Genomic DNA, 26,099 nt, shown 5'->3' with positions numbered 1-26,099 from the left:
TTTCAGGACCCAATTACCTTCAGCCTGAGTGATCATCATCGGGCTCAGCCTGACCCGACTCTCCCCGCCAGCTTTCCCCCATTAAGCCCCATATTCCGCAAGACGCCACTATCCACCCAATTAAAGCGTCACCACGTGCTTACCGCGCCCTGTTCCCCATGATTGATGGCTGCTTAACATGACGGGACAGCCTGCACTTGTCCAGATGTCCCACGGAGGGGCACGAGGGATCATGGACATATGGACGGGCACTCTCAACACCAATCAACGGTCAGCTAGTCTGAGCTAGTCTACACCTTGTGAATTTGTAAGCGTGCATGACCACACGATTTCCTATACAGCCATATGTGTAAATGCACCCCTTGCTACCAGACAACTGGTCCCATTAATACATTAATAAGCATGTATGGTTGTGTGTAACCATGTGCTTATAGTTAATGGTGTAATTAGTCAATTATACAACATAAAAACACCAGACTGGTCTGCCTTAAGCTAGAAGAAAGCTGAATGAATTATGTATTAACCACATATCACCATTCTGATGTGCTTACACGTGATGCTCGTGTCTTGCCTTCAGTTCGTGACAATGAGGTTTGGTTGTATAGTATTATAGATTTCCTTGTTTTGATGAAAACTTTGTTTTCTTCTGTCCTTATCTTGTTTCCATGTCCATGCACACCAGGCTGCAGAAGGGATGAGATTGCTTCGTATCTCTCTCTCTCTCTCTCTCTCTCTCTCTCTCTCTCTCTCTCGTTCTCTTTCTCTGAAATACACACACACACACACACACACACACACACACACACACACACACACACACACACACACACACACACACACACACACACACACACACACACACACACACACACACACACACACACACACACACCCTACTCAGTACTCCCTGCGCAGCCCTGTGTCCAGTAATGATGGTAACTCTATCTGGATGAAACTGTGTGGCCGACCCTAACGAGGCCCCTTAACGAGGCCCCGTAATGAGCGGCTGTCAGCTCCGCCCCCATCAGGGGATTCACCCTCACCCTAATGACACAGCAGCACACTGACATGGCCTACCATGTCAACACCACTCTCTGTCTCCTCTCATCCATTGCTCATGCCTCCCTGTGGCTCTTAAGCTAACGGTCCATCTCTTCCCTATTCTTCATTCTACCCAAACTGTGTGTGCCCTGCCCACCCTCAGTGTACCCACCATTTCCCATTATTCGTAGTCAGTCCCCCAGTCTCTGTGATCAGTACTTCCCACATTTGTTGTCTGTGGGCTTGTTTTTGCAAAGCTAAAACTGCACTTGGACGGCACTATAGCATTACAACAGTATTGTTATTCATTTGCAGAGCAACAGATACTGATGGTGTAAAATGATCTGCTTAACAAACGTCATCATCCTTTTTCTTGAAACCAAACACTAAGAGCAAAAAGCATTAGCCTCAGAGAGCAATAAACTCCTACCATTTGATCTCTGCAGTACCTGTGCAAGAGTTACATACATGGGGGAAGAAGAGCTATACAAAGCTGCTGAATGGTAGAACCTCACTATGTGATGCTTAATTTACTATCCCTGTGAGAATCTGGCACCATACAATTCTACATACAACTGCCAACATAATTGCTACCTTCTAAAACTAGTTGAAAAATAGCACATTTGTGTACAACTATGCTCTGAATGATTGCTACTAATTGGGAATATGTAAACACCTCACAGAGAACTTAATATGTGACTCAGACCTCCTACAACTTTAAAAACAATGATGTATAATTCTTACTCCTACGACGGGTCTGTGTAGGCAGTTTATTTACATCGGCCACATCTCACACGGCAGCCCTGTCTCACACTGCCCAAGTAATGGCTGGGGAGGTTCTAGCTAAACTTTTGCTGTGGCATTTTAATGATGTGCTGCTCGGTCATTATGGCTTACACAGTCACAACTGCACTGAAAATATGTCACTATGTCTCATGCCCTCTGTTTAGCTGTTACGCTGTTTCACATAATATGAGATGAGTCAATGCCGAGGACTGGGATTTGTATAGAAACCAAAAACATAAGATATATCCTTATTCCTTATTGAAATGCATCCCTCACCTATTCAACAGAAACAAATATCTAATGTGCCCATACCACACTATTACCAGTTTCAAAAGCAAATCTGTGCAAGTTGTAACCGTGACACTGTTCATAGTAAATAACTGAAGAAGACATACACAATGTCAGTCATTCAGTGAACAGAAGAGCAATAATAAAATGTTTCCCAGAATGGTTGTAACAAACCATAGCTATTTGAGAAAACAGTATACATTCAAAGCATTTATTATGTGTCCGGTTCCCTTTTTGGTTCCCCAATAGGATGTACGTCTAAACTATGTAAACGCTTTTGTTATTGTTATTTCAATTTCTTCAAGGGCAATTTACACAGTGCTCTACTGTCACCACAACCCATCAATTCCAACTCAATGAGAAGGAAATGGCAGGTGCCAAAAACGCAGAGAGAATCCAAAACAGCACGCCCTCTAAAGCCCTGTGCCAGACTGCCCACTGCCGGCACTTACCACAAGGGATTCAAATGTTTGATCTTGATGCAGCTGTGAAGTCTCTAAAACTAGTCAGACATTTCTGACACCAGACACAGGTGGTTTTGTAAAGAATAAACTTAAAAGGTTGTTTATGTTAACAGGTCATTTTTCATATTATTCAGATATGTATGTGCATCATGTACAACACCACACCTGCCCTGCACGTCATCCCCAACCCCACGTTCCCTGTCAAACGGCACTGCCAGCCTTGCTAAGTGTAACCAACTCTGAAGTCTGTTTCTGCTGGGACCAAGCAACACAGCATGTATCCCTGGCCAGACCAAACAGAGCAGCCTGTGTCCTTGTGTGTCACAGTGCATCACAACTGCTCCATTTAATTAGAGGGCTGGGCCTGCCGCGCCATAATGAACAGATTTCTGGTGGGCATTCTCAGTCAGGAACAGCACACAGATCAAAGCGAGGTCTGTGATGAAGCTTCGCTCCTAGAAAGCGCTCCATGTTAACCACGCTCTCGCGAACAAAAGTTAGGATACTTTCCCCACTTGCATTGTGCATGCTATTTCTTTTGCAAACACTGTGTGGGCTACCTCCAATAATTGGCATGCATATGCATTTGATACAAATGTATTTGCAGTTTCTGTCTTCTTCACATTAGAAATTAACAGATAATTATTATCTGTGTGGTCTATGCACTCCTCACCTTTGCGTCCCAGGAGGGAGCTGGGGTGAAATTGCTCTATTTTTCCATGCTCCTGACAGAAAAACAACCCATAATGTATTCTCTCCTTTCTTGTCTTTTTGCAGTCTATTCTCTCAGTACTTTTGCCCTAGGAATCTGACCTGCTTTCTTTGTTTGGCACTTTCCTTTTTTTATTAATGCCAGGTCTCTGAAACAAAGTGAGACATTCGGATCTGCAGTCACAAGCATACTGTAACCAAATGGGTAGAGATGAATTTCTGGTGTTGCACAGAACAATTAGCAGAGGAACAAAGCTGACTGTTATGAAGTGCTGTAATAACCTGCTCATTTGAAATGGAGACAGAAAATTAAGGGACAATGAACACAGATTTCATCAGCATCCACGTGCCCATTAATATAATTCTTCAGTGCACGCTGCACAGCCCTCTACAATAGCCCCCATAAGACATGGTGTGCTGTCAAACATCACTGGCAGCAGGCTGAAAGCTTTTACATTATACCACTGGCAACATCTGCCTCTCCCTGAGCTATTATGCCACTATTATCTGCATTCAGAGCCCTGTCAAGAGCAGCCGTACACAAACTGGCCTTAAATTGGTTTATTTCTAGATTATCATGATACAATCTTACCTATCTCTATTGTTATTGAATGCTGCATCAACACAATTTTGTGAATCAAGAGTGTAATTGATTAGGCGACATGACTGGAATAGCTACTATGCACAGGGGATCATGTTACTAACGGGCTGCAGTAGATATCCGATGCTTTGGTCTGTTTTCAGCGTACTAAATTTAAAGTGAAAACCTGAGACGACAGTGCTATTATGGGATGAGCACAGCATGTGCAGCAGGTATAGTCACCTCACAATATTTGAGTTGAGCACATGATGCATTGATAAGGCATGGAGACCAAAAGGGCCAATTTCTGAAGGCTGTGTAGTCCAATATTTTAATCCAAACAACAGACTGTTGCCAAATTGCTGCTCAAACTTGCCTATAGCTCATACATAGTGTTGCTCTCACAAAGCCCTATACATGTAAGACAAATACTATTGCAAGTAATCATCACATTTGTTTCAGGGGCGCGTAAGGGATAGGAGTAACTTGATTGGCTGTTGATCAGCAACCTCTTAGGAGGTGAATAACATACTACACATTTTTTTCTCTTGCATTTCGTGACATGCACTTCCTCTCACCACAACCTCTCTGTTCTCATTTTCAAATCATGCCCTTACACCTCTGTCTTCACCTAATTCCTCTTACTTTAATCCAAGAGCTTGTCTAGACACCTTTCTACAGTACCTCTCATGTGCTGCACACCTCTCTGAACTTTTAGAATTTAATCCATCTTGCCTGCTAAAATTGAGCCCCATTTTAACACCACATGAAGTGTAGGATAGGTGGGTGTGGACAAGTAGGACTAAGAAGACATGTGAAAAGTACAAGATTGAAGAAGAAGAACGGAGAGGAGAGGAAAGGAAAGGAAAGGAAAGGAAAGGAAAGGAAAGGAAAGGAAAGGAAAGGAAAGGAAAGGAAAGGAAAGGAAAGGAAAGGAAAGGAAAGGAAGGGAAAGGAACGGAAAGGAACGGAAAGGAGGAAACTCCAACAGTACTTCAGGAAACTACTCTGCAGCTTGTGTGAAAACTAGCATCTGCACTTCTTGTGAATGTGTTGCCTACAAAGATGGCGTGAGAAGAACAACACATGGTGCCTAATTGAAGTAGTCCCATACACACACTTATGGTCTCAACTCAAACTCAAATCTTTCCCGATCGTAACAGCCAACATGCCTTCAGACATGTACATAGGAAATTGAAGAATGTCTCACATAGTTACTTTTAAATTAATTTTTTACATGTAGAAGCCACACATTTTCACTCTGGTCGCTACACTTCCTTTTCCTCGTGTGAGGGTGTGCAATCATTCATTAGCGCCAGAGACTTGAGAATGGCTCATCATTTAGTGTCATTTCTCTCAGCACCCTCCAAGAGTCTAATAACACTATCTATAATCCTCTCAGCTCAAAGCCACTAATGTGGTACAGTAGGAGGCTAAGAGATAAGAAAACCTGTTTTATTAGCTGTTACGATTGGAACAAATGCCATAGACACACTCCTTTGTGCTGATAACTTTGTGCTGCCACCCTTCAGCATGTCACACCTCTCTTCGTGTGTGAGTGAGTTGAGTGCTGCATATGAGGGTGGGTGCAGTGAGTGTGCCTTGCCAGTGGGATGTAAGACAAAAAAGGCATATCACATAATGTGTTGAATGGTGATCCTCAGTTATAGTTATGTTATGTTATGTTAGCTCTGTCCTCCCCCATGGTTGCAAGTGATTTTGCATCTAGGCTGTGCATATCATTCCAATCCCTTCTTTATGGATGATTATTTCATTTGCCTGGCTCGGAAGCCAGTTCTGTCATGACAAATTTTCCTGTTCTCACAGCTCGGGGCGAAGAGACAAAAGAGGTGGCAGTGGGGGTAGGAGGATATGAGCAGCCTAGGAGCAATATGGAGACCGTAACCTTATTATTGTACACTACACTGAAGCTCAGTATGGATGAGTGTATTTTATCTGTGTTCGGGGGTGAAAATTATGGTAAAATGATGCATAATGCAGGTCACAATATCAGTATTGTTTTAAATGGGGAATAGCTGGGTGGAGGGTTTGTGAAATATTTACATGTTTTTGCCACCAACTCAGTAATATTTCATTGTGTGCCTATATTTGGCCCAGTCTTTGTGCTGTTGTTGAAGATGCTGAAGATGGGAGAAGAGTGTAAGAATAATGCGAGAGAGAGCGAGAGCGAAAGCGAAAGCGCGCAAGAGAGAATGAGAGTGAGAGTGAGAGTTAGAGAAAGAGAAAGAGAGAGAGAGAGAGAGAGAGAGAGAGAGAGAGAGCGAGAGAGAGAGTTAGAGAGAGAGAGAGAGAGAGAGAGAGAGAGAGAGAGAGAGAGAGAGAGAGAGAGAGAGAGAGAGAGAGAGAGAGAGAGAAATAGGGTGCCTTTTCAACGCAGCGATTACAACAGCATTCCCACTCTTCCTGGAAGTTCACTCTTCCGTGCTACAACATGTACCCGTATCCATGAGATTAAATATTTAGTCCCATTGCTTTTTCAGTTTGCAGACTCTGCCTAGTCCTCGATTGAATTATGCATGTCCAACAACACTGTACAAATATAAAAGGAAGCACTTAACAAAGGAGTGGCCTTCTGAGGAATGACTGCATATGTAAAATAGGGAAGAAAAAAATATGTATTTATATTTACATTAGTATTTGCATTTATATATTGATTTACATTTGTATTTATCAGTTGAGAGAGCAAATACGTAGATGTCATCTAGCACATATCCAAGACAGGAATGACACTACTTTTAGTCTGACACTTAACATGGAGTAAATCTTGGACATAACGTGTTTCTCCATAGGTATGGCTCATTTCCTGAAGAAGAGATGACATTATCCAAATAACATGGACAAATTCCCAAAGCAACTTGCACTTTTTCACAACAGAATGCCCATTTTCCAAATATGTATATCTTCTTGCTATAGAAACTGATTAGTCAATTCAGTCTAACGGTTGTTGTCTCCAAAACAGGATGATCTCACCTTTTAAAAGTCATCATGTGTAATCATGTGTAAAATAGCCCGGTGAGATTGGAACTTGATACATTTACACTATAGTTTCCGCTCTTATACAATGGGAAAGGGACAATGCATATTGGGACTCTAGTTTTGACACAAACTGTTTTGGGAGAGATATAAGCTTTTGCAGGTGATTCACAAAGTTGTGCTAAACCATCCAGGTTATTTCGGCAAAAGGACCAAATTAATAAAAATGAGCCGAAGCCATTTAAGGATCTTGGCAACTGTTAAGGTACTGACTATTTATATGGAAAAGGGTTTAGCTTTGACATATGAATGAGCAATGGGAGACAAACTATGACATTTTACCAGTGATCTGAAATGTTGTGCAGAGGTGTACGTCTATTTGGCTAAATTATGTTACAGTTGTGAAAATGTCATCTCAGTACATGAAATGAGCCAAACCAATGGAGGAAAAACTGTAAATAGAAACATCATAAAGTGATACTATACCATACGATACAAAAGTGGATTCCAAAAAAGTTGGTATTTTGTGAATAAAATCAAAATGCTGGCATTTTCAGAACATTCAATATGTAGAGCATCGTGCACAAACGAAATATCAGTGGTTAAAGTCAGTTGTTAAAGTTGAGGTAATTATGTGATCATTTAAACTTTCACCCTTGCAACAAATCCCAAAAATGTTGGGACAGGGCAAATAACATGTTAGATAAGACTAAATACAACACAAGGGAGGAGATTTAACAGTTACATAATTTGATTCAAAAATAGATATTTTCCTGTGTGACATTATTTCAGCAGCTAAACTGATGGGTGTGTTCTTTAACTTGTTTACCTTCTTGTTATGCTTAATATGTGGCATATCCTGACTGCAAGAAAACAATTTTGTCAGCTGTTTACTCTTAGGATGGAACAATACTGTTGGAACATAGAGAATGCAATTTGCCATCATTATGTGGCAATATCTAAAGGTTGTGCGCCAAAATATAATTTCTTGGTCGCTATGTATGCTGGTTAAAATCTTTATGAATCATTCAGCATCCATATTAACGCTCCACATGAGTAAGAAGACCATAACCAAGGCATTACTGCACCCCCTTACCATCATATACACTGTCTTTCAGACTGACCGCTAAATCAAGCTGAAGTATTCATCTTCTATGCAACCTGGAGGGTGCATGACTCCATGATTTAAAAAAAGGATGAAATATTTTCCGTCCTGTAATCAGAGGACAGTTTCACATGTCTCCTGGGTCCATCTAGAATGTGCTTTGACACATGCAACACTGTTAAAGGTCTGTATCATGTGCATGAATCAAGTGTTTAATTTAGTCAGTTCTTCAACAGTCATTGTTGGAGTGTCATAGTTTGCTTATTAACGATGGGTATATCATGATCTCATAACTCATGCAATAATTTCACATTACGGAAATAGGCCTTATATGCCTACAATTTTGATAATTCAATCTTCCTGTGTAATAGATGAGTAATTAGTCCCTCAACATATTTGCGACTGAGTACCATAGTCTCTCTGTGATGGTATTTTATTTGTGCATTCATGTTGGCAGTCAATATAGTTCCTTTTAAAATATCATTCCTTGTGTTATTTTTTTAGAATTATCCAACTATTGCAACATGTTTTGGCCCTGTCGCAACTTTTTTGAGATTTGTTGCATGGGTCGAATTTTGAATGAACACATATTCCCTTCAAAACAATACTTTTGCCTACCTTTTAACATTGTGCATCTTATGGATGGATTGAATGTTTTGAAAATGACAGCATTTTAATTTTATTCACAAAATACTAAGTGTCCCAACTTTTTTGGAATCCGCTTTTTGTAGGATGATTACAACTGTTGATAGCCAGTGATATACTTTAACTAGCTGTATTACGTATAAAACAAAGGAGATACGCACTCTGCGCTTCTAAATTAACAATCTGGTGCAACCAGAGCAGGACCAAAACATAGGCAAAAAGGGAAAGAAATCTGGTGCCACACGGATGTCTATTTTCTGTAATTAATTTTTTAGTGCAGTGAGACTAACGTTTCGACATGCGTCTTCATCAGAGTCCTCAGCGTCCTCACCTGATGAAGACGCATGTCGAAACGTTAGTCTCACTGCACTAAAAAATAAATTACAGAAAATAGACATCCGTGTGGCACCAGATTTCTTTCCCTTTCAGCTGTATTACGTATTTGTCACAGTGATTTCCCATTTTCTGGGAGATGTTAACATACCAAAGCAGGCATATGTCTTTAACCCGTTAAAACCTAGCGTTATAAATTTGCTGTTGCCAGAATGGCAATGACCAAGTCGTAGTGCATTACTGAAGGCCCTGTGTTACCGGTATGTCATAGTAGAGTAGTACTATGGTAATTAACCTTTCATTGACTATTACAGTGTGCCTCAGATGGTACAGTGTGCATTATGGGGCTACAACACACCTCACAGTGTAAAGGACATCACAAGATAAGTCCCCCCTGCCTGTACCATGGACCTCATTCCTACACATGAAGAGGCCCATCTTATCGAAGATCGGACCTCCTTCCTCGATACACTCCTCTTTAGCCTTAGACACACGTCTAGCAACTGGGCTCTTGGAAAGCTAAAGCACTGTGAGCTGGCAACGGGCTGTGGCCTGGGAAGACAGATAAATGTCACATTTACCGTTCACACGTGAGGTGCAGCCGGAGAGCCCAAAACGGAAAAGGAAAAATCAATACTCTTCATTTAATACTCTGATCACGGTCGCCGTCTCCCAGTCCTACGTGGAACTGCATCCAGCAAACTGCGAGCACCTTCATGATGGTGCACACACACGCACACGCACACAGACACAGACACACGCACACACACACACTTTCGCTCTCTCACTCACTCTCTCTCTCTCTCTCTCTCTCTCTCTCTCTCTCATACAGAGATACACAGACACACACACACACACACACACACACTGGGACTGACACTCGGACTCACACTCACACTCACACTCGGACTCACACTTGCACACATAGCTAAACATCAGCAGACTGCACATCACCGAGCAAAGGTTCCAAGAACATGAAAAGTGATAGGTGTTTAACTTCTGGTTAGACACGTGTTTGAGTGGCGCTTGTGTTCTAGTGACTAAGGTTTCCATTGTAACTGTCAACATGAAGCTATACAAAGTACTTACACATACTGAACAGAGTACACATACATATACTACATGTAGTGTATGTACAGTATTGCTTTGTATTGTATATGTATTTAGTAACACAAGAACTGACAGTAGATATAACTGCCAGCCAAATTACAAAGCTCACATTATGGCACTGAACCCTTCAGCAGATGTAAGAATGGGTAATATTCAGTGAACCTGCCCCATCTACCAACAGGGTAGTCCAAAGCCATGCCAAATGTAATGGTTTTATAAAACATGACACTTGCTGGGTGGGGATATGCGGTTAAACTTCTCCCTGCCCCTCTCCCGCGTCTCATGATGATAACCATCATCACAGCCTGTTTTGTTTTGTTTCTGCAGAGCCAGTTTGCATTAATATAGTGGTAATCCTTCCAGGAATACCCCTGGCCCAAAATATGGCTCCTCTTCCAAGACGCTGACAGAAAATAATCTCATGGTCCCTTAGCTTGATCCAGAGAGAATGCACACCATCATGAATGTGTGTGTGTGTGTGTGTGTGTGTGTGTGTGTGTGTGTGTGTGTGTGTGTGTGTGTGTGTGTGTGTGTGTGTGTGTGTGTGTGTGTGTGTGTGTGTGTGTGTGTGTGCGTGCGTGCGTGCGTGCGCGCGCGCGCACGCGCATGCCTGCTTCATACTGCAGATTGCAGGGCAATGCGGGGAGTTAAGACTGACTAATCATATTCAAGCCTTCTACTCAGTAGTTATTTGTTTGTCAAAGGCTTAATATTGTCGGAGAAATGACAATAACTTGTTGTGTTATTGCTTTCATTGAGTGTTGCATTCAGATTCTTTGACAGCTAGCTTCCTCCACTACAATCTAACACCAAGACTGCTGAAATTACTACTGGATCAGGAGAGACAGCCGACAGATAGATAGATAGATAGATAGATAGATAGATAGATAGATAGATAGATAGATAGATAGATAGATAGATAGATAGATAGATAGATAGATAGAAAAATAGATAGATAGATAGATAGATAGATACTGTCTCATGTTAGACAAAGACACCAAGAGTGACATATGCAATCTCCATCACATATTCAGAAATAGTGCAAAACAAGAGCGAATTTTAAACAAAAATGGGTGTTATTCTAAACTTCAGCTATCAGCCAGTCAGATCTGACCTCACCCCCTCTCTTCCTCCTCTCCAGCAGATGTCCCCGCCTCTGTGCTGCTGTGCCTCTGCCTGTATGCGCCTGAGATGTGAGGCCCACTCACCACTAATGCATTCTCTGAAGGAGGGGACACAGCAGCAGGCGGCCCTTTGTTCCCCATGCGTGGCCATTGTCTTTGGCAGACAATAGTCCCTCTTCTGAGGGCTGGAGGGCCGGGAAGGAGGGACACAATGGGCCCATGCTCCCGGCTCCATTTAGCCAGCGGCTTCTGTGTTTCACCAGGTGCCACGGCCGCGAGCACGTGCACACACACACATGCACCTCTGCCATCGCTGCCACCGCTGCTACTGCTGCACACACACACATGCACCTCTGCCATCGCTGCCACCGCTGCTACTGCTGCTGCCAGGGGGTGACGAGAGAGGTGCCCAGTCGACTGGGAAGCACCTGCCCCCTCCGGCCTCCTGCCCAGCACACATCCGGCCTTTCAGTGCAGTGCACCACGGATGTCTCAAATCACACTGGTTTCCTGTCCACTCATACTGTATCCTACAGAGGGCATTCTCAAGCAGGGAATGTGCAGATGTTGAGTAGATAGTTCGCTTTCAATTCTGCCAGTGGAGCCGTACTATTTGTTGAAAAAAAGTTAACTACCATAGTACTTCACTACTACAGCATGGCATTACACTCAGGCGTTAGTAATACCTTATGACTTCGTCTTTGCCATTCTAGTAAAAACATACTAATAACAGGGGACAAGCCTTAACACATTAAGCTTTCCCTGTGTTTCCCTAAGTTCATGTAAAAATGTTCCCATGAATATTTACATCATGGGATTTTTCAGTGAAACACATAAGACTTAGTTATATTTACATAATGTATATAAATATTATTTGACGTTTGTGTGTAATCTCGTTAGCACTTGGGATTGATGCGCACTTTGACTATCTGTGCTGATGTCCCATAACGGTACAGTATGAAATATATGATATCCATGGAGACAAGGTGGCTAAGGTGGCAATCCTCAGGTTAGTAAAGTTGCTGCCATCTTAACCTCTGGAGTTAGGGCAAAAAGCCACTAATGGCCTGAATTTACTTGTCACATCAATGATGAAAGCCATACCAACAGTTTTTGATCAAAAAAAATAAATCCATCTTGGTGGAAAGCTTTGAAACCTCTGAGGTAAACACACAAAATCATTTATCTCTCATCAAATACATGCCTCAAACCAGCAAAGACAAATGGCTGCCTAAAATAGTGCTTTCACTTGGGGGTTATTATTAAAACATGGAACAGTGTCATGATAATTAATTAACAGTACACATAGTAAGCTAAACTCTGCTGATCTGCCACTTCTTGAGCAAAATGTAAATGGCTGAAACTTGACCATCTTAGTGTTCTGTTTTTTAAATCAATCCCAAAGTACAATTCACTTGTATATAGTGGCGATCGTTACAAAATTACTGAAGAAGTGATGCAAAAAGTTGTATTAATTAGGTATTTCACAGAGGTAAGTGTCTGTCGCAACATTTATTTCACTGTGCTTGGCAGGATTCACATTAGGAAAGACCTGGATCACTATGATCTCAGTGTAGGAATGAATACCTGTTAATAAAAAATACAGCACTTGAAAATAGCCACAATTTAACCCGTTAAAACACAGTGTTATAAATTTGCTGTTACCACAATGGCACTATTCACCAAGTCATAGTGCATTACTAAAGGCCCTCTGTTATGTCATAGCATGGTAATTAACCTTTCAATGAATATTACAGCGTGCCCCTGGTAGTACGGCGTGCATTATGTGTGCATATTACGTGTGCGGTGTGCATATATTACACCAATTCGAGACTAAGAAAATTCGCTGATTCTAAGAAAACCCGTTAAAATGAGCATTAAAAAATCTGATTTACATTTCTAATATAGGCAGACTGAAGGGACCTTTAGTTGAAACCTAAGGATCTTTAGTTCAATTTTAAGGACCTTTCGTTGGCTTTTGCGGTAGACGGACCGTCCTCGACTAAAGATCCCCTGCCTTATACTAATGGTCCAACGTTTTGTTCGAATGGTCCCCTCTCAAGAATCCATTCGACGAAAAGACCTGTACCCTATTACACCAAAACATGCTCTCAATTCAAACGCCTCATATAAAGAATTTAAGATATAATGGTGCAATATGGGCTATGCATACATAGGCTGCCCATAACATTATGGGGAACAGTGATTAATGCTCTATGAATTTCTTCAATTGGACTTCAGTGCTTTGCGATGCTCTAACAATAATTGTGTTCTGCAAACAACAGCTTTGAAAGCTGCATTTATAATCCTGGATCATAGACCTACTGCATGTGAAAATTCATCCCAGACTGTAATTAGGGTTAATTTAACAAATATCACACATTGGGCAGCAAACAAGCCTATGTCCATTTTACGCTTGTATTCTGACACAGCCATGTTTCACATAGGAGGTCAGTAAATCTATTTAAAATGGGTAAATCCTGTATTGTATTGCTCTCTCCCCTGGAGTAAGTACGCTTGAGTGAGGGTTACAAATGTATATCTCCCTTTTCTGTTGGATCACTGAAAAAAAAACACTGGGTCGATCAAGTAATATTGTCTTATGATGAAACCCCTTCCTCTTACTCTCTTTGTGGGGCTCAAAGGGCCAGGATCACTAAATGCAAAAGGCACTTTGCAAGGGAGCCAGATTGGATTGCACTTCCAGTCCAAAGGCAAATCTACTTAAATGTCAGAGCAGTTAGGGAGTTTTATGTCGTTTTTCTTATTATGTTCCATCATACACAGACACAGACACAGACACAGACACAGACACAGACACACACACACACACACACACACACACACACACACACACACAGACACAGACACAGACACAGACACAGACACACACACACACACACACACACACACACACACCCTTACCTGTATTTATTCAGTGTTGCATTAAAGTGCGGTGCATCACATCAGGACAGCCGTCTTACAGAAACCTGTGGAAACACAGTAAGAGAAAACATGCTCAGTACAGACGTCATCCATCACATTGGCCTATTCCAACTTCACAGTCAGAATGAATCTGACACACACACATAAATCAGGAGCTTCCAATCACATTTCAGTTTCATCACTTGCAGAGGGGTTCATCAACACCTCCACCCCTTTCACACAGAGAGAGAGAGAGAGAGAGAGAGAGAGAGAGAGAGAGAGAGAGAGAGAGAGAGAGAGAGAGAGAGAGAGAGAGAGAGAGAGAGAGAGAGAGAGAGAGAGAGAGAGAGAGAGAGAGCACAATTTATGATTTTCAGTCCATATTTTACACTGTTAATGTGATCAGATTGTTTAATCTTTAGTCTCAGTTCTAGCTAATGTAACCTTAGAGCCAGTGGGCACATGATGCCAGTAGGCAGCTGGACATGGTTTGATGTCAGAGCAATACATGTCTGCATTGGCTGGACAGCTTTCTATTGTCATTACGCTTGGTTAAACCCAGAGTGCCAATTCCACATCAACAAAGACATCTGGGGAAAAACCTATTACCCTCTCAGCCCTACAGTTCCTGCTAATTTAGTACTAGGCTACCTCAAATGGTCTAGGGTGCTATTGTCCCAAACTCCCGTGTTTGTAACATGTACTCATGTATTCCTACAGTACGTGTACTGTATTCCTCCCCACCCTTTCGACTGTGGTTTCATTTGTAAATACAGCTGAATTGCTTTTTGATTCTTCATGGAAGCTGTTACATCCTCCAAGTGTAGCCTCTTACTGCAGATGGGGTCGCCGGCGGGCCTATTCTTTATTTGCTGAAGATACTCAACTACATCATAACAACATTGCTATGACAGTAGCCTACCGAGAGCCTTAAGTAACAGATTAGACATAGCCATTACAATTTTGGTGGCAGTAAGGTTATAACATAGGCTCTGCGCTAAGGGTAAAAAAACCCAGTTTAGATTGATTTGATTGTACCAAACAAACTTGTGAATCTTACACAGGTTCATGCTCATGTGGTGATTCAGGTGGCACTGGATTGCATTCAAGACTGCAGTACCAGGCCCTCTCCCATATCATCATCTATAAAAAACTATGATTTGATAATGTTCGGCAAGTGGTCTCAAAATGATAATGCTGCTGTCTTGAAATACAGAACACGATTACTATGGGTAGCATGCTCCATGATCTAATCTGTAACAAGCAACAAACAACCAGCCAAATACAATTCATTTCAGTTTATATGATAAAATGTAAAATACAATTTCAGCTACTATCACAACCAAACCACATAACTAAATGAGGATGTATCCTTTCTCTTCTAAGTAAAAGATATGGGCTACTCTTTTCTGTTCAACAGCAGCAACTGTAGATGGATGTGTGCAAAAAATATTTGGGTAATGGCTCATTTTTTCATTTTTTCATGTATACTTCTGAATAGTATTGTTTAAGTTTGTGTTTTCTGTCACAGCATATTGTGATACTTAAATGAGAGTTTCCATTTATTTATCCTGGTGAGGCAGTGACGCTCAGAATGACACAGTGTTTATGTGCACACAGTATGACGCTGACAGAGAATTATATCTACACTTTACCAATTTTGTTGTACCTGTACAATGAAAATAAAGACATTCATTCATTCATATAACAATATTGTTACAAGTTCTGTTACACAAACCCATACACAAATAGGCATAGATAAAATTGTGCCACAGAGTCCACCTGTAGCTTGTGAATCACATAGCAAATCTATGTTTGTATATAAACTTGGAAATGGTTGGCTGGGTTTTGATATTCCTTCCATGCTTTAAAAAGGTGACACCATTCATGAAAGCAGCTAGTAGACTTAATCTTATACGTAGGCTAATAAACCCTCAGCCCCACATCGTTTTTTTATCGCTTCTGCTTTCATTACTCTTCCCTTCCATTCACTTCAGCCTCTCCACGTCATCCGCTCCCTCCCTCCCTCCCACTCTCTCTCTTCCCATGTTGGGTGGTAATTGGCTTTATTATCCGGCTCAGGGGCAGTGAACATCACTGCTATGGCTGGCTGGGCAAAGGCTGGAACAAAAGAATGATAGAGGCCGACAGTGTGCTGGAATGGCCATGGGCATGAGAAAAAAAGGAGAGGGTGGGGGAGAAAAGGGAGAGAGAGAGAGAGATGGAGGAAAAGGAGAGATGGTGAAGCATGAGAGAGACAGACAGGAAAAGAGAATGGAACAGGGGAGACAGAGACCAATAGAGAGAGGGCATGAAGCAGGAGCTAGAGAGAGAGAGAGAGAAAGAGAGAGAGAGAGAGAGAGAGAGAGAGAGAGAGAGAGAGAGAGAGAGAGAGAGAGAGAGAGAGAGAAAGAGAGAGAGAGGGGGGGAGATAGAGGTAGAGTAACGCAGGATAAAGAGCACAGAGGAAGTTCAAACACATTTCGACAGAGCAGTGAAGAGCTCCTGTTTTCCTTGCCTGATGTGACTCTGATATCCCTGAACTCTGGAATCAATTAAAGGCGGTGAGGAGACATGAGGAGGTCTACTCTCACGCCTACGTTAGTCAGGGCTGTGACTCTCTGCACTGCTACAAGCGGAAGACAGACAGGGCAGTGGGAGGTTCTGTGGTACCACAGCATTCTCTTTTTCTCTCATCAGACATGGTGGCCTTGCCAGTTGTATACACCACAATCATGCCCACACTGGGTGGGTGATTTCCCCAACTCATATCTACCCATGTTTTATTTCCTTACCCAAATGTGAGGAAGTATAAACAAGCTTAAAGGGACACTGTGTGAGATTTTTAGTTATTTATTTCCAGAATTCATGCTGCCCATTCACTAATGTTACCTTTTCATGAATACTGACCACCACCATCAAATTCTAAGTATTCATTATGACTGGAAAAATTGCACTTTTCATTCATGAAAAGGGGGATCTTCTCCATGGTCCGCCATTTTGAATTTCCAAAAATAGCCATTTTTAGCTGCAAAAATGACTGTACTTGGATCTTACTAGAAAATATTTGTTTATTACCTAGTAAACTTTCATGTTAAGATTAAATTTGGCAATAGGCAGCCCAGTTTCAATGAGCAGCATAGTTGCAGTACCTTTTTTGACCATTTCCTGCACAGTGTCCCTTTAATCAAGAATATTCACTCAATTTACTTGGATGCAATATGTCAAAAGTTAATGTCTACCTAGCCTGGTCCTGACCATCCCATAATACTACCATCATTTCATATTCATGAGTAGTGGAGCCAATCCTTTGGCAGAAGTACGTAGGATGGCGTGCAAGAATCATGTCTACCCTACATTTCTAAATCTTTGCATTCAGGTTATTGTTACTCCTGGCACATTTAACAAACATGTGTGATATACATGACACACTTGTGTGTATTGACTAGCCATGCATAAAATTAAAGAGCCATATCTGTGTCTAGAGCGTAAAACGGAGACAGGATACAGATGCTTCACAATGAAAGGGAGATTTCTGACAACAACAGGAGTAATGGGAGCGCTGGCCCCATTGGAAACCAGTCATCTGTGCTGATACAACCAGGGCAACATGAAGCAGAGGGATGACCCTGACCAAGAGAGCCCATCCATCACTGCTAGAGAATTAATGATTTGCAATACAAAACAGTACATAAGTGGTAAGTCAGTCTGTTTTAAAGAAAAAGAATAGGCCGGGAGGGAGGGTACTTTTGTTTTCGCTGGCCTGCCTGTCGTCTGTGCGCATGGAATATTCTAAGCGAACAGGGGGCCATTACTGCCAAAAACATGGAAAACAGATGGCTGTCAGCGAGTATTTATGCATGAGGAATGATTGTGACTGCCAGGAAGACAATACCACAAGGGGCTCAGGGAAAAGACAGCTGAAAGGAGCAATCACGGCCAAGAGCTCTTCATAGTGAGCCGCTAACAGTCCACGTGTGCCGCTTGCCCAAGACATCTACATTAGATGCGTTTTTAAAAAAACAACAACAATAACTTAAGACAATAATGTGACACAGTTAATCATTCCCATACAAACACTCGGAGGATCCAGAGAGGCAGTCTGAAAGAGCACACTCAAGAAACAGACACAATTAGAGTGTAGCCACAGTTAAATGGATGATAAAATGGATTACATAGAGAGTGATTTTAAAAAATCTTCTGTCTTTTCTCTCCCTGGACTGAGGAAGACATGCAAAGGGGGAAAGGATTTTGTTTATTAGTTTTTAAAATAATTTACATAAATATTGTGTGTTGAAGTACCATCACTATATATGAGGATGTATTCTGACTGCCATACAAGTAACAAGTCTGACTCTTTGATGTTGTAGTCTGAGTGCACAGTTGTTACATCACATCTGTCTCATCACCGCAAATGATGTCCAGCATATTGTGATGACATCAGAAATACACATCCACAGCCATGAGCCACGCCCATGCAAGGCACCCCTGTAATTGGTCAAACCTGAGTATTTGGTTATGGGGAAAGTGTGTTGGACAACGAGTGAGGAACGGCAGTGTGTCAAGCACATGGCTGTGCTTCTTGAAGATGAAAGTAGTGTGATGGAATGTCATCACTACCATTGTACTGCAGATGTGCTCTGGCTGCCATGTCAGTGATTTTCTATGGTGTTGTGGCCATAGTGAATGCTCAGATTTAAAAATGGATGGGTTGACTTCTTTATTCTTTTACTACAGTGATAATAGAACTGGAGTGGCACCGCCCTAGATCTGACACAGAGTATCTGCTCATCATGTCAAGAGTGAGAAAACACACTGTATAAAACTTTATCTAGATTTATCAAACGCCTATGAGGCATTTATGAAGACCCAATGCTAGCATGGTGACACCACATTACCTTACAGCATGTAACCCATGAGACAAAAATACAGTAACAAACAGCTTCATTCACCCCATATACGCATACTGTATGTAGGCCTACTGACTCCTGTTGCAGAAGCAACACCCTAAGTGCCAACTGAAGTGACTTATACAGTCCACATGAAACACACACTGACTAACACAAAGATTTTTCTTAGACATTCATCAACAGCTTTGGAGAAGCAGATTTCACCCAACCATATTTGACAATAAATGTGCCCCAAAGAGTGTTTACAGACAGTTTAAAGATCCAAGTTGGCACTCACATGTTGTATTATAATAATAACATGGATCCTGCAATGCAGTGATCGCATTTGTCTTTATTTATCCGGGGCCAGGTCGATACTCAGGGATCAATCCCACAAACCACCTGAGCTGTAGCTTCGCATAAACCCAGTACACACACAACTGCTGGTCTCCGCTTCACATCATTTGCAATAAGAAGCACACATGCTAATAATTTTAGTTTCATGCATGAAATGCAGGTCCTTTGAAGAAATCAACAAGGTAATTTATGTTTAAGAAACCAAAACACATTACGCAGTTGGAGAAAGTTGAAATTTCCCAGATGTTTTTTTTTGTCAATGCCGTCAGTGCACTTTCTATTTTTCAACCTACAACAATTTCTACATTCACAGCTAGACGCGTTTCCCTCTTATCCAGCGGCTACGGCTGACGCTCAACAGCCATCAGTGTCAGAGTCTGAGGCCCTTTTTCATTCATCGGTAAGTGGCCCAGCATGTGTCAGTGCAATGGCAAAAAGAGCTCAAGTGCAAATATGATATAAGGGGGAGAAAAAGTCCCCGAGGTAATAATTCATATGACGGCTACACAGATACCAACACTATTTCTTCATTTGATGACTTCAAACAACAATGGAGAATGCTCCAATCTGTGTCCACTTGTTATAACAAGAGAGCTCCCAGGCTGCTGTGGAGTGCTGTCTCATGATCAGAGGTGAGCCTGACAACTGAAGATCAGAGGTGCCGCGTGTTTGTGCCACGCAGTTGACATTTTAAAAATGTATTAAACATTTCAGCTACACAACAGCTCTAACCTCGGAAAGGGTAGTGTTGCATAACTCCTAATGGAGCCTTCCACTTCTGATAGTAACCTGTCGAGCTGTACATTAATTCACTCTCTACATAGTATAATGACAGCTGCCTGGTATGCAATCAAATAATAGCTTCAGGCAAAAATGAGGAAATACACTGATTTTCAGAAAGTTTTCACAACAGCTCTATTGACAAAGAATTGCTGATGATGTGTGGTCAGGATTGTCAATTAAGGCAAATTTACAGTAATGGTTATTCTGCTCAGTATTGAAATCACAATTATTTAACACAACTATTCATGTAGTCTTTTCCTCAGGATATTTTCATTAGTGAAGAAAACATTCATGGAAAGAAGGCTAAAACTTAGGATTTGTGGTGTTTTTACTTAATAACACATTTAAATGTAGTATTGTTTGTTAAGATAGCTAAATCCAGGCCTATGGCAATACCTAATATCATCATCATAGATGGTTGCAATTTTAAACTGCAATTATTTAACCCATTAAGACACAGTGTTATAAATTTGCTGTTACCGGAATGGTAATGACCACATCGTAGTGCATTACTTAAGGCCCTGTGTTATGTCATACTAGGCCTATTGTAGCACTATGGTAGTTAACTCTTCAATGACTAGCGTGCCACTGAAGGTATAGCGTGCATTAAGGGGCTACATTATAGTTATCATTTCCCTAAGAAATGGAAAAATCTTGACAAAATTATTTTCTGAATATCCTTTTTATAAGATATAGAGACAAAGACAAGGAAAACAAAAATATTTAAGTGAACATGCAAAAATCAAAGCTTTTCTCTAGATTTTAGTAATTTTATAACGAGTGGACACAAAAAATCTATTCCATAATGACTGAAAAAATGACTATCTTTGGACCAACTCTTCTACAATGCCTGGGTCAGATAGCCTAATGGGCTTTTTACCCATTAAAGAAATTACAAGTGAACAACATTCAAATGACAATGACACAGTAAAGATTACAAACTTAAGTTGAACAATGTACTATGTGAAGCACTGAAACTGTGTAGTGTTAGTAGGAATTTTTACATGTTTTCCTCTTGGATAAGTATTTCCCATATCGTTAGTATGATAATGTATGTGTATATATTGTGCAAAACTATGAACAAAAAGACCTAACATTTATCTTTTTTTCTGTAACATATGTATTTATGTCATGGCTAATATTTTACAGTGCCTGTACCAGTAGAAAAAAATAAAAGAGAAGATAAAAAAACAGTGATTTTATATTGATACATTGACTGATTTACAATACAATACAATATGTAGGCCTACTGATTCATTTTAAACCTATACATGTTGAAGATGAAGATTTTGGGTTTTTGTTGCACTTTAGACTGAATTTCAAATTGGTATGCAACAATACAATACTGCCAAATCCCACAAACAATCAGAGAGCTAATAGTCCTCTGCAACTCCATCAGTCCTGTATGGATTTCCTCAAATTAGACATTGGGATTATGGCTCAGACCATCAACAATATGCATATGGCTCAGGAATGCAAACATGAGTATTGTATGTATAGTAGTAGCAAACACATCAACAATATGCACACTGTGTCTAAAACCTGCCTGTGGACACACCCTACTTATATAATCAGTCTTACTAATGCAGCCAGAATATATTTTGCTATCAACAGGACAGTAGTGAATGTTCTGCTTTATGGATGTTCAAATCGAGTGAAAATAGCCTCAGTCAGTGTCCCTGAGCCTATCTCATCACACAGACTAGACTAGAGAGTGACTCATGATGGTCTGTCTACAGTCAGGTGGTGCTAGCAGTCTTATGTGGTACCGGAGGGTTTACCAGCTTGGGTTCTGTGGTTGAAACACACACAAATGTGCTGCACCCCCTAAACGACAGCACACAGCTACCTGGAGTAGAAAAAGGACTGTTGGGAATCATTTCCTGCTGAGCTCTAAAAAAAATCTGCAAACCTTACAACAGTCAAGATTCAAGATTCAAGATTCAAGAATTTATTGTCATTGTCAAAAAGGCAACGAAATTGTGTTTGGGGTACAATACTTAGTAGCAGCAGTTTTTCAAGTAAAGTGCAATAAGAGGTAAAAATGACACCAGTGCTTGACCCCCCCCCCCCCATCCCACTTAAAGTGCAACAGAGATTAAGTGCATAATGCTCGACCCCCCCCTCTCTCTCTCAAACACACACACACACGCACACACACACACACACACAAACACACACACACACACACACACACACACACACACACACACACACACACACACACACACACACACACACACACACACACACACACACACACAGAGAAAGGATAGATGGATAACATTTCTATTCTATTTCTATTGAAAATCAGAATAGCCATCAGAGGTAGGTTTCACCATTCATCATGACTATATATGCATTTGCAGACAAAGCGTAGATTTGCAGTTTCATATTCAGTATTACCACATGAGCAGCGCTCACCAGGACGATTATCAAGAGCAAAATAGACTGCTTTTGGGGTGGCATTTTAGGCCAGACTGCAGTGACCAGCTGTGTGCTTGAGATTTGCATGGAAACGTCAGTGTTTGTGTATTGTTTGGCGTGCACGCATATGTGTGGGTGTGTGTATATGGGGAGGTGTGTGTGTGTGAGAGAGAAACTAGCAGCATGTTTTTGTAGTAAGTGTGCATCTGCATGCAATCTGCATAGTTATTTTACTCTTTCAGGTCCATGACCCCCTTCAACTTCCCTTACCCTGCCCTGATCTACTCAATGAAAGGTTGTGCCAGAATATATCAATCTTTCCTCAGCATGAGCTATATGCAGTATATAAACCAACAGACTGACTGAAGTGAGTCTGGGTTATAGAGAGAAGCTGACTTTGCCTCACACTTTTCCCTGTTCTTTACTTCCATTGTAACCTATGTACATTAGTCTTACTTGAAATGCAGCATGCCCTAAATAGTTCATAAGAGGACATGCATTTTGTTGCAACCCTGTTAACATCTCTCCGGTTCTGTCCTGTTGTGTTTCACATATTACATCTGACAGATGCAATTTAGCAGCTAATTGCAACAGATGAAGACACTTAGTGCAGAGGGACAATATTGTAAGACCTATGTGTGAATTCGGGTCGAATCCAGCATGGTCTGACAGTGTAAGACTGGTAACTGACATCAGTCAATGTAACAAGGTAGATCACCTATGCAGACAGACTCAGAGGCAATGATTGAAGTAGCCTATGGTACAGACATTGGCAGGTCCTGAGTCTGGTAAACGATTGCATGAGCTCCATCTGCAGAAATTAGCCTTCCAAATAGGCTACCCTCTCTGCTCTTCAATGATGCTTAGTGTGAGGTAATCTGTGATTCACCGATTATCACTGGCTTGGTTTGACTGATCAAATCTGGCAAGCAATTGATTGACTTTTAATGGTGGGTAGCACACCATATGGATAATGATTACCTTGGTTAGAATGGTAATTCATGGATGAGGCCTACTTGGATGTCATTAATGTTAACTTTCAGGAATAGGCCTACCATTTTCTTTTTCCAGAATGAAGGGTTATGGGAGAGGATGCAAATAAGTCACCTGCTACAATCCAGTAAAGGCATGACATGTGGCAAATCTGTAATACAGAGGCACGGCTTACATGCCAGTGTCAACACATTAGTGGCACGTGCGTATTTTATAGACCATGCCTATTGCATTCCATAAGACAGACTAGCGTTATTGATACAAGGCTACTGATAATATTGGCGTTAACTAAACTCAAGGACGGTGTTGGCTACCTCCCATTTCAGATGGGATGTAGTTACTTTGTCGTGCATCTTCTCCGAATTCCCCGTATCCTCAGAAGCGCCACTCTAATATGGACACTTGTCTCTATATAGACCCGAATAGAGATACCGAGAGTGTGTTGTCATGAAAAGGGTATAGGCTGCGAAAGGGAAGAATGTTGAAGTCACTGCAACCCTCCCCATCCAGGGGTAACATTCCGCAGCGTCGGCCAACTCTATTATCTTGAATCCCTCTTTCTTTCAAAACTAATTAACGCAATGATTCCATTACAACTGAGGATAAACAGCAGTGGCTGGCTGACAAAATGTTCCTAATTGAACGACGCCCATTAGAAAACCACACAGGCTACATCAGACCGAAAGACACCAGCCATGCTTCGGTACTCCACACACAGGGACAACGATATGATTTAGCATGTCAATGTTCCCAACATTTTTATCAGGTAGGTAGGCTATATTCGATAATGCGCATCACAGCTGAAGATGCCGTTGTCATGTAGCGCATCGTCCATTTATCCCGCCGTTGCACAACTATGAATGAGAGGGTGAGCGCATACAGAGGAAAACATTAGAAACGTTGTCTTACCTCATCTCATTACCGCAGCAATGAGCACGTCTAGATCCCTCCATTGAAATCGAGACGAATGGCCTTGGAATGGCTATTTTACTCCTTTTCGGTTGCAAGTCTTCCGGTTGAATATCAATTTGAAATTGTAACATGGAATACAGTGATGGGATTTCACTATTCACGTCAAGATTAGGTCTGACGAGTCCTGTTTTCGGCCATTAAAACGCTGTGATGTTATGGCGAAATGAAATGTATGTTATATCCTTCGCCCGTTAGAAAATGAGCGTCAGATAACCTGGAAGCTGGTTATTTTGTATCCACATCACCATCGCTGAAGAAGACGAAAAGCACGCCAGCGTCATAGACCTTGAACTCGGCATTGGCCGAACATGAGCATTTATCCTCGCAGGTGTCTTCAAAACGTCCACGCGCAGAGGACCTCGACCTGCCTGCGAAAGAATGCGCTGAGAGAAAATGACAAGCCAATTTGGAAGTACAGTGGTGTCTGATGCAGCGAAGGAGGGGACTGGAGGCCGTAATGGTGTTGGACTCACCAACATTTGGAGAGCTGGAGCTCCATCTAGCAACGAAAATATGCCAAGGCCTTAACCATAGAGTAGGCAAAACGTTGAGCCTTACGGAATCTTCATCATACGCCTATCCACAGCCCAGCACCACACTGCGAAATTTCCGTACGGCTCTGTGCGAAATATACTAATCTACGACCATAATAGCTAGGCTATAGCTTCAATTCCCTTAAGGCTGTATCACCCTCATGTTAAATTCCCTTTGTTTATTTTCACAATTTCGATGTAGGCCTATTATGGAAACTTTTTTTTAATAAACATTCGCTTCATCCAATTATTCTGCAACCGTTTATTGTGGGCTACGAAAAGCGTGGGAGGGCGCGCGTTCACGCCGAGCTAAGGCGCAAGATTTCAGCCCTTGAAATGCGCTTTGTGGGCATGCGCGCTGTGGCCGTCAAGTGTCATTCATGCGCTATCCTCGCTGTCGTCCAAATAAATCCTTTGTATTTTCTAAACAAAGTTATCGCCTTAAAACTCTGACTTACTTGCCTTTGGTAAATGCTGTTATATTAGTATTTCGAAGCGAATTTGTCCCCCCCGACCGACTGGTGATGTTTCAGCCCTTGAGGAACCTGTTGATTGTTCCAGGGAAAGGAGAAACGGAGGTGAGCAAAGAGGATTGAGAATCAGGACAGTAGGTGCCCGGGCCGTCAAGATGCATTGATTTTATAATGACACCCTTGTTTTTATACAATCAGTGGTAACGCGAATTTCAACATTTTGGACACCCGTATGCATTGTTTTACTACCCGGCTCTTAGTTGGATTGATTTGTTGACAGCCTGGCAGCCTACATGTTGTGTCTAGACCGCTATGTCCAACATTTTATTGAGGAAGTAAACCTCAATGGTACAGTGCCCCAATAATTCAATATTTACCGGTAGTTGACTTAATGAGCATTGTCACGACTTTGGTGGTCCATGTTTATCTATTAGGCCTATGATGTAGCCTGGATAGACTAGGCCTACTGATGGGCTATTAAAGAAGACCAAATAACATGTAGCCTATAAAACCAATGAGGCCCATTTCTGTGTGTAGTTAAACGTGTTTGATAAGACACAGCCTGT

At 41.5% G+C, this 26,099-nt stretch overlaps 2 protein-coding genes across 4 annotated transcripts in view; one reads left to right on the top strand and one right to left on the bottom strand.

The window, feature by feature from the left end:
* Positions 1 to 24,916, bottom strand: part of adgrl3.1 (adhesion G protein-coupled receptor L3.1) — a 101,707-nt gene extending 76,791 nt beyond the window's left edge. For all 3 annotated transcript variants that reach the window (XM_063218370.1, XM_063218372.1, XM_063218371.1), the window contains exons 1-2: positions 24,465 to 24,916; positions 14,107 to 14,171 (exon numbers count right to left, since the gene is read on the bottom strand). The gene's annotated coding sequence lies outside the window, so the exon portion shown is untranslated. The remainder of the gene's footprint in view (positions 1 to 14,106; positions 14,172 to 24,464) is intronic.
* A 659-nt stretch (positions 24,917 to 25,575) lies between these two features.
* Positions 25,576 to 26,099, top strand: part of si:dkey-92j12.5 (multiple PDZ domain protein) — a 33,550-nt gene continuing 33,026 nt past the window's right edge. Inside the window, exon 1 of the mRNA XM_063219845.1 lies at positions 25,576 to 25,638. The gene's annotated coding sequence lies outside the window, so the exon portion shown is untranslated. The remainder of the gene's footprint in view (positions 25,639 to 26,099) is intronic.

This window comes from Engraulis encrasicolus, chromosome 16, assembly GCF_034702125.1.
Source record: "Engraulis encrasicolus isolate BLACKSEA-1 chromosome 16, IST_EnEncr_1.0, whole genome shotgun sequence".
NCBI classification, from domain to species: domain Eukaryota; kingdom Metazoa; phylum Chordata; class Actinopteri; order Clupeiformes; family Engraulidae; genus Engraulis; species Engraulis encrasicolus.
This window is presented reverse-complemented; position numbering and strand designations above follow the sequence as displayed.